General features: G+C 36.3%; 1 long non-coding RNA gene across 1 annotated transcript; it reads left to right on the plus strand.

Annotated features, from left to right (window-relative positions):
• The first annotated feature begins 7,649 nt into the window (after window positions 1–7,649).
• LOC103130184 (uncharacterized) lies at window positions 7,650–8,088 on the plus strand. The gene is made up of 3 exons (XR_475177.2): window positions 7,650–7,677; window positions 7,786–7,891; window positions 7,981–8,088. It is a non-coding gene; the product is annotated as an uncharacterized LOC103130184 (long non-coding RNA).
• Window positions 8,089–10,365: the final 2,277 nt, after the last annotated feature.

The raw sequence follows: 10,365 nt of genomic DNA on the forward strand, positions 1-10,365 counted from the left end.
AGCTCATGTAGAGCGTCAGAAATAGTTCTACCAGTTCCTGTTTCATCAGGAATGAACATGCAGCACATCGAGCCAATGATTTTGCAAACACTCCCTGAGAGGCTGTGAGGAAGTCCAGTACAACATGGTTTTGCAAAACCATATTTCTCAGTTCAGTCAGCTCTCTCATGGTTCCATTGGCAATCTCATGTGTGCTGTTGATAAGTCGAAATAGAGTGTACCTATTGATCTCAATGTGGTCTCAAATATCAGCTAATCCAACCCATATCCACACAGGACTGGTACTTCACGATGGCTGAAGTACCAGTCAGCCATCGTTTGCTTTGTGAAGCACCGCCTCACTGGGAGGGAATCGAAAGGCTAACATGCCAATCAGGTGCAACTTCGGCGGGTTAAAGTAAGAGAAACCAGATATTGCATTCAAAGCATGCTGAAGACCAGCAAAGAAAGCATTCACAGAGTGGATGTAGTAGAATATCAGAGTACAGGAGACACAGGATAGAAGATTTGACTGAATCAAGACATTGTCCAGAAGTTCAGACTAGGAAGCCAACTGGCAAATTGCTAGCCAAGTATGTGGAGCAGGAAAATAGGCTGTAGTTACTTAAATTTATGCAAACCAATTGCCCCAAAAGATTCAATTACTGCAACATGTAAAAGACAAGTGTAGTTACCTTGTGCGATTTTGGCAAGCAATATTCTTAAACTCATCCAAAATATTATTCTCTGGAAAATGTATTATATTTTCTTTTTACAGCAGCAGCAATGTATTTACTACATAAAATAAAGATACATTGTGTCATTACTTGACATAGTTGTACCTTTCGGTTTGCTTGAGTAAAAATGGAGTAATGTCTGTGTATGTTAAAATGTTAAACATTTACCACCCAAAATCCTCACTACTATCAAATAGTTCACTTTTTATTTTATTCTAGTTGTTGCAGACTCAATTTATATAGAATAACTTATAAATCATCTTTATAAGTTCAATTAGGTTATTAATTTTGTGGCAGGCCTAGTCTCAGAAAGAAAGAAACAAAAAAAGGAAGGTAGCAAATGTACATGTTGCTTCCACATGTACATTTGCTGAAAATATGGATAAAATTGATCATTACAGAGTCCAAGTAATTTGAAGAGGGGGAAGCATATCAACAAGACAATTGAAAGTCAATGACATGATGCAATCTGCATTTCTTTTTTTTTTTTTACTGGATCCCATTTCTGGACACAAGGGTTAAATTGTTGTACTATGTAATACGTAGAATAGAAATTACTTTTTTTTGGTAAATTGTCTTGAGATTACCTATTATAAATTGTTTTATCCTTTTTTTAACCTTTAATCCATGTTGTAAGTCCATAACTGTAGCAGGGAAACTTTTAATTTTCCTGTTTGATGATGTACTTTCCCTTCTTTATCATTGTATGGATATTTTGCAATTGTGTTATGCTGTTTAATATATCTTTAGCATTTGGAATGTAAACTGGAAGTTTCAGTATTTCTGGATCACTCTGCGTTTTCATGCTAATTTAATTGTAAGAAGAAAACAGCAATATAATCAATGTTTGTACAGATGGTAGAATTTTAAACATTTTTAGATCCATAGTATACATTTCTCCAAATTCCTTTTGTTCTCAATCCCTTGTTTTGCAGTTTTTCTTTACCTCTCTCGGCTTACTTTTTTTTGGTAATTAAAGGTCAATAACTCCTTTACCATCTAAATATTGACCCTGCAAATACAACATCTTAGAAAACACATCAACATATTAATTAAGAATCTATTACATCACTTGTGAAACCATCCTGTTATCTCATGAGGAATTTGCACTGTCTTAATAGCATATTGTTTAAAAAAAATCTATCTTGAAAAGGCACAAAAAACATGTCATATTTTAGTATGTTTAAATTACAATATGAACTAAAGTAATTATGCAGCCTAGTCAGGCTGATGCCAAAAATGACTATTTCTCCATAGGTAGTTAACACAATGTTTGTTAGTTGTAGTTTCTAGTTCAATTTCTTTTCATTTCTGACCTTTGCGGGGCTTTGAACTTTAGCCTTAGTAGAATATCAGCTTCTGCCCCTATATCAAGCTTAACCTCAACAGACATGTATCCTGCGTGTATGGTATTATGCCAGACATTGTCAGTTTTAGTGTTCAGATACCGACAGTGTTCCTGTGAAAAGTGAATTAATTTCTTGGTTCTCTTGTGTGGCATTTTACTTGGCTCAGATATTTGTATAATGGTTCATCTTTCCACATCTATAGCATGAAACTTGATATGCAGGACACTGGTTTGGATGATGAGACTTTCCACACTTCCTGCATGTGTGTTGGTTTCCTATTTGTGTCCAGGGCCTTGTGTCCTTATGCCATAGTTGGTCAATTTCATTCCAACCTGCGACCAATTCTGTTTCAAGGGCATGTAAAACTACAAGAATATTCGGGGAAAAGTTGCTTTCAGGAGTCATAAAACACTTTAAATTGGTATATAGCAATTAATTTGTAATTGCAGCTGAATGGAGCCCTGCAGTGTTTGATCTGTAAAGATTAGCAGACACAACAAAAGGACATGTTGTATTAAGGACATGTATAACAGGTTCTACTTAGATTATTCATCCCTTTGTGACTCATGAGGCTCTGTGTGCTTGTTTGTGTGGTTCACTCCTGCTATAGTCATAGCACTTGGGTGTTTCCAGACAACTCCTCTCCACCTGATTGTCCAATATTTTTGCTAAAGTCAAGCCAGAATCTCCCACAATCCTTAGAGTTCCTGTTCTCTCCTTCAATTTCATACTTCCAGATTTGTTTGTTTTCTCTGTTCATCTATGATCAGACTCACCTTTTCTACTTACCTTGCCTTCAGATGAAGTTTCTCTGTTCAGTCATTGTTTACCCACTCTCACAGACCTTGGTGACAAATTTTCTTTATCTCAATCCAGATCATCCAGCCACTCAGGCCTGAGGACCAATGTGAGCCACTCCCATGCCTATTGTATTCAGGACTACTCTATTCAAAATAATACCTCACACCTTCTAACGTTTCCTCTCCTGTCCCAGATGCCATCCTCCAGAATCCACATCTCAAAATTAATCCTTGTTAATAAACCTCCTAAACCTTTATTTGTGTCCTTTCTGCATGTGGATCAGAAAATTACCACCAGTCATTGCACTGCACCCCTTTGTGATGAAGAGTATGGGGGAATTTTTCAGTCATAATTCAACAGCACACATTTTCATTTTGAAAGCAGGATTACATGTCTTTTGTTCTCAAAACTTTTACTACTTTTTAGTGATGGGCAAATAAAGCCTCATGAAGCAATGAAGCTTTCCAGCCCTTTGCTTTGCAAAAAGGTTCATCATTCACTAGTGACATCTGCTGGTGAAACTGTAACAGCCTTGTCACTCAGTTGGATCATACTTTCAAAAATTTGTAAATGCAATATTGTCACAAAGTTTTCTTCAAGCTCATATTTAGTAACAGGAGAATCAATTAAATCATATTTGTTATGTTTTAATTATTAAAATAATTTGTAGCCAATCTAATCCTTGACTGTCAGTGGTTGTGTAGGGTTTTCTTTTATGTCATGGACTTATTTGACAATGAAGATATGTTGTACTTTACTGTATTGGGAATTGAGTGATTGTTGAGGCAGACTGAATACTTTGAGTGAAAAACTTGTTTCCTGAAAAACAGAATTTGTTTAAAATAATCTCTTCTTGGGAGTTCTAGTTCTGGTTTTTAACAGTACAAATAAAGTTTGCCTCTTCCAATGTTTTTTTTGTCTGTTTTTGATGTGTGAATCTGATGTATCTCCTGATCAAACAAAAATAATTAAGAACTGTTTGGATTTTAGGTTTAATTGTTTTAATTTAGGAACAGGACTTTTTTCACTGTTTCAGGTTGTAGACGGTTTCTTCGTCGGCAGATGGCCTCCCCCGCCTTGGAAAAAACTCGTTCACAGGGCACTTATGATGCAGGTGAACAAAGGAACTTCAGTGCCATACAGTACAAATGGGGATGCACATGTTCCTGTGTATGCCAGTACTCCAATGGATCTTTATGTCTCCTTAGGTTCATTTCGGCGAGGTATCGCTCCACTTCAACAATGGCATCTGCTGTGGCATTGGAGCAACGCCTCTTTTGGTCCACTGTAGAATCTAACAGAGACCACAGTTCACCTATAAATAACAAAAAAAATTATTACAGATAATACACACCAACAACTGAAACACAGTAGTACAAATGTCACAAGAAAAGAAAAAAAGAAAACTCACAAGATTTGCTGGTGCCTTCTCCTGCATCTGCTAAATCCTGCAGCTGGTCACCTTCATTGCTTGGAATTAGTACAGAACATTCTGCTTTCAGCCGCCGTACTGCGTCTTGTGCCTTGCTTTGACTGACAAAACCAAGAGTTTTGAACCTAGGGTCCAGCAATGTGGCCATTGTCATGACACTTAATGATTCAATATTTGCAATTTGTTCTTTGACACGCCTCAATAGGTTTTCAGACAGAAGTCTTGCAACATCATTTTTTATATTTGCCATCTTTGTAAGCACTGCATGGTGTAGCATGTTTATTAAAGCTTGAATATTGACACCCTTTTCTCTTCAGAGAGCTCTGAAGTTGCTTGGAAAAATGGGAACAACACCGGTAACGATTCCTCAATTACCTCATTATCCTGAGATATCAGAGGGATTATATCAGTTTTGAGTGTTGTGAGGGCTGCAGCCACAGGTTCTTTTTGTTGAAACAGACGTTCCAACATAAGGTAAGTGCTGTTCCAGGATGTGTCCACATCGATTATGAGCTTTTGCGACTGTCTTCCCATCTGTATTTGAATCCCTTCTAGCTTTTATTTACCTGTGGTGCTTGAGTGGAAATATGCCACAATTCTTTTAGCCTTTGCGTGGATGTCACAGAGGTCAGAGATCTGGTCAAATGATTTTCGGACTAATAAATTCAATCCATGAGCAATGCAAATGGAGTGCCTGATCTTTAATACCTTAGCACATGCAATCATGTTAGCTGCGGCATCAGTCACCAGACAGTTCACCTTATCAGTAATTCCCCACTCCGCCATGTGATTATGCACCACCCTGGCCAGATTCTCAGATGTGTGAGTGGAAGGGTAATGCTCCACTCCAATTAATACAATGCCCAGTTTGTCATTGGGATCAATGAAGTGGCATGTTATGGCCAGGTAAGCATCCATATTGATGGACGTCCACATATCTGCGGTCAGGCTGACGGCAGACACCTTTTGGATGTCTTCTTTGGCTTTTTCTTTTGTTTTGTAGTATTTCTCTTCCACCATCCTTTTTAATGCCTGAAATGAAAAGCAAAATAATTCATTTAAATAACTGAAATGATTTCCATTTACCACATTAGCTGGTATGTTTGACACATAAACCTTTCTGGTAGGAAGAACATAGGTTGGATCCAGCAAATGAATGAGCTCCCTGAACCCCTCATCCTCCACTACTGAAAAGGGTGGGGAATCCTTTACAATCAAGTTTACCACAGCCTCATCTAGCACTTGCTTCCTGGAATCTGTAAGATGCATAAATATAAAACAATTGAAATGAAACAATATTATACTGATAGATATATGAATGAAATCATTTTAAACACATAAAACAATGTCATACTCTGGCTGGTGTCTCCTGTGTTTAAAGTGTACTTATTTTCATGTAGGGCCCTGTAATGCCTAATCATTGATGATTTGTTGTAGACCAACACCCTGCCCACAAACAAACATTTCACCTGAAATAAAAGGATGGTGAAGTTCACACAAAGTTACTATTAATGATGCAAATGTAGTCAGATCTTGTGCAAACATTATACAAACCTTATTGTGATCTGTCATCTCAAAATACTCCCAGATATGAGAGGTTTTTCTCTTTTTTGACGGCTCTGTTTCAACCAGTGCTGATGAAAACGGCTCTGCTGATGCGCTACCAAACTACCTACTACAACCCACGAAGCAACAGAGTTCATAGCGCTTTTATTTTTAAAAATGATACGCAAAATGAAGCAATGACGTGGCAGTTGTAATGCAAGCCCTCGTTTGTTCCTGATCACGTGATTTTGCTCAATGTGACAGAAGCTCCGAAGCGGGGCTTCATCGGACACGGCCCCTTTTTACTCGATACACGCCTCGAACCCTCGCTACAGATAGCCCATCACTAATACTTTTGCTTACATTTTTATTTTGAAAGCAGAATTACGTCTTTTGTTCTCAAAACTTTTAATACTTTTGCTTCAAACATACTTAAAATTGTGAAAGTACACTTTAAGTATACTAATTATTAAGTGTACTTCCTATAAGTATATCTGAAGTATACGAACAATACACTTGTACCAATTTCGAAATTAGTACTTTAAACACACTTAAACATAATTGTACCAAAATACACTTTTAATATATTAAATAAAAGTATACTTTAAGTGAACAAAATATGAATGAATATGTATGAACTTTTAAGTGCCTTAATCTTTTACTATTTATTAAAATTGCATACAATAAAAAAAGGATAATCATGATGTAATTTTTAAGAAAGTGCCCAATCAATTTTCTGGTGTGTGATGTAAAACCTTATAATCAACGGCATTAGCTCCAGTTCATACTCCAGACGAGATGGTGGCGGTATTGCACACTTTCATTTATTTAAAAAACGCCACAAAGAGAAGAAAAAACTTGAACGCAGGGAAGAAAACAGACGCTGTTCAAATTCGCCATTTTTACTCGCATAATATTACCTTAAAAGTAGAGAGGGCCTTGACAATAGTTACTAATTTTGGTAAATTCAAGCTGGTGACGTCCTAATCCGAGTTGGACGACAACACAACGGGACAACAACCAATGGTAATGAAATGTGTGTCACAAAGAGAGCCCGGGGGGACGAAGGCTGCCAAGTGTTGCTAGCTGATGGCAAGTTTGCTTATTAATTATCTTCATTTAATTATAAACAGTGCAGTAAAGATATATAACTTACGTTGGTTTCTTAAATAATTATTTTATCAATTTTATTGTGACTTGTATGATTATTACTATAGTAATCATTCAGCTTCATGTTATAACTGCATGGAGGCTGTTTGTTGCGACTTATACTTTAATTCATAAACTTACCTGGTTTTAATTAAGCTCCATATGACAGAGAGACTTTGATATTGTGAGGTTGTTCTAACTCGTTCATCAATGTTTTTATCTTAAACATATGTTTGCAGTCTAACTAAGCAAATGAAGATGAAAGAGGAAGCCAGAGAAATCGGGTGTTAGAAACCTAAAGACTTTCTCTCTCAGAAGAAGCTCTGACTCCACCAGATCACCAACCAGCTCTAAGGATGAACCTCCACATCGTCTTCATGATGTAAGTTTGTTTTTCAATGAGGAGCTAGCTACATTTTCAACAACAAAATCTGCTGTTACCAACAGTAAGTGCTTAATAAACATGATTTGATTTAAAGGTAACTGGAAAGAATTTTTCTCTTCTTGTTAATCTAACATTTATCTTTCTTTTTTTATTTGTTGTTGACTTTCAGGGCCCTGTAAGTGACCTGTCCAGGATGAGCCCTGCCTCTCATCTGATGGCTGCTGGAGATGGGCACCACCAGCCCCCCTCACCACCCTGCAAGGATCAGTGTGTTCAGATCATGGATGGAAAGATTTTAAGGTAGTTTGTCTCCTTAAGTCCACACTTAAAACAGCTTCATAGTTAATGCCAACATCAACTGATTCTATGACATTGCTGACAATTTTTTTCTACTTCTAACATAAACAGGCAAAGAAGACACCCAGAAATGTTTTTCCACCCCAGGCATCCGGTCCCAATCATCATCAGTTCTTATGATGTCACATACATAGCGAGTCCACAACGTCTTGAAATTGTAAGTATTATTTTTTATTTGCCATTTTTCTGTTCTCTTTAAATACAAATGCTTTCTCTGTTTAATTGCTCTATTGTTCTTTTTTGTAGGATTCTGTAAGGTGCAGTGAACTGGAATGTTCTGTCGTTGATCCTCACTTTCATGTTTTATTGTCACACTTAAATTTCCATGTTCATGTGTTCACTTTTGATGTGTAAACTGATAATTTATGTAAAGTTCATAAAGTTGTGAGTAAAATTGGACAATTTTAAAATGTCTGTAATAAAAAATATTTGAATTACCATGGGCATCTTGTGTAATTAATCTTTCCATGTAATTTTAGCCTAAAACAGTAGTGTAGTTATGCATGTCATTTACAAAATAGTTACGTAGGAATAAAGACGAAATAGTAGTTTATTATCAATAGCAGCAAATCCAAAATAAAAATGAAGTGTAATTTAAATACATTATTATATTTGAAGTATATTTAATATATATATATTTAATATAATTTGAGACAATTATATAATTAACACTCAAAATATAATAATTATATCAAAATGTAATAATAAAGCTCTGAAATATGAAATTTAAAAAGTATACTTTAAGTACACTAAGTATACTTGAAGTTGTTCCAAAAAAGTATGTGTAGTATACTAAAGTATTCTATTAATTGTAATTTTAAACAATTTAAATACTACTAAAGTATACCAAGTACAAAATAAGTTGTTCCAAAATAGTACAGTTGAAGTACATCGATAAACGTATACTAAAGTATGTTAAAATTTAGTATACTAAAGTATACTTTTTTTTTTTACCAGGGCAGTCAATCAGAACCAGCTCTTAGGAAGTTTTGATTCACTAACTCAGTATTGTTTATTTTGATGCAACCTGCATTTGACTCTGAATTAATATTTCTTTTTATTTGATATAGGCAGTGTTGTAAGATTTATTTGACTCATGTATAATTTATGGTACAGAGAACCTTACTGTTGTATATGTATTGTTTTACTGATTGTAGGTTTTTCAGTTGTCCTTTTGACTGAATAGCTGCTGTATTGTGCCTGCATGTTTGTCTAAATCTGAATTTGTTGCCAGATCATTTTTCCATTTTGTCAGGTTATATAGCAGCGTTTGAACCTAAAAAGAAAAATTAACAGCCAATCCAGGTGATCGACAAAGATCGGTGATCGGCAGAGATCGGCCTCATGGGTGATCGGTATCAGAATCGGCAACAAAAAACCTGATCTGACTGAGCGGCGTAATTCTGCAGAACATGAGGAGGCATTAATGTTTCTTTTTTCAGAGATGATTTATTTCATGTTATTATTACATAGCGAAAGTTTTAATATGTAAAATCTTTTTTGTTTGTATATTTAAGTTATGTGCTGCACCTTTAAGCAGACGTTCGGTGTGAGAGTTCACTATGGGTGGAGCAGAAACCAAGCTTCGTCTGTGAAATATTACTACCAGTAGCGCTTAGCGGCTGTCCAACAACGGGAACAGAACCTGCGTCTTACACCGCTAGCTCTTTGACATTAATTATTTTTTCTGGTTATTTGTTTACCTTTCTGACCATTACGCTCTTCCGGGTGAATATTGGTAGCTGTGCGCTGCTTTACCTGCTATCTGGCTGCTCCGGATGTCCGTTTTTTTCCTGCAGTGAGCCTTGTTGTATCCAAACTCCCTCAAGTGTTCGTTTTTAAAACGTCTTATTAGATTCATTGTGTTGATGTATTTTGACGTGCTTCACCTCCGAGGTATTTCTTCGGCGGAACACGCAAACATCCGCATTCACTCTCAGAGCATTAAAGTTCCTCACCACGTCACTTAGGCTTTGTTGCTGCGCACATATGCAGTGTGAAGGAGGAGATGAGCTGTACGGGCAGGCTACGAAGTGAGAAGCAGGTGATCGGCAACAAGAGACCATGATCGGCGATCGCTGATCATGCACTTTTTCACAGAAATCGGCCAATTATGATCAGTGGCCGATCGATCAGCATACCTCTACTTTTAATACTTTTGCTTACATTTTCGTTTTGAAAGCAGGACTTCATGTCTTTCTTCTCAAAACTTGTAATGTTCGTACTCAAACCTTTCTCCTCGCACGCTTGCTTACGAAATGTTTTCTGCTTGCTTTTGGAACAAAAATGCATCGTCGCCTGAAAACCTCTCAGCCAATAGAATGAAAGTGTTGTACTGGGTGCATTTGTTTCCTTCTAGCGGGAAACAAACACACAAAATTCCTCCATAGTAGTTAAAAAATAATGCTGTGAGATAGCCTGCACTCTTGTAGACCTTTATTGTTTTTGCTTTTGTTTCTATTAAATACTCCAGATCATAGATTAGGACATATTTGATCTTATCGTCTATAAATACGGGCTTCTTCTTTTAGGTATAGTACAGGTGCTGGTCATAAAATTAGAATATTGTGATAAAGTTCATTATTTTCCATAATGTCATGATAAAAATTAAACTGTCATATATTTTAGATT

Source organism: Poecilia formosa, unplaced genomic scaffold, assembly GCF_000485575.1.
Source record: "Poecilia formosa unplaced genomic scaffold, Poecilia_formosa-5.1.2 Scaffold613, whole genome shotgun sequence".
NCBI lineage: Eukaryota > Metazoa > Chordata > Actinopteri > Cyprinodontiformes > Poeciliidae > Poecilia > Poecilia formosa.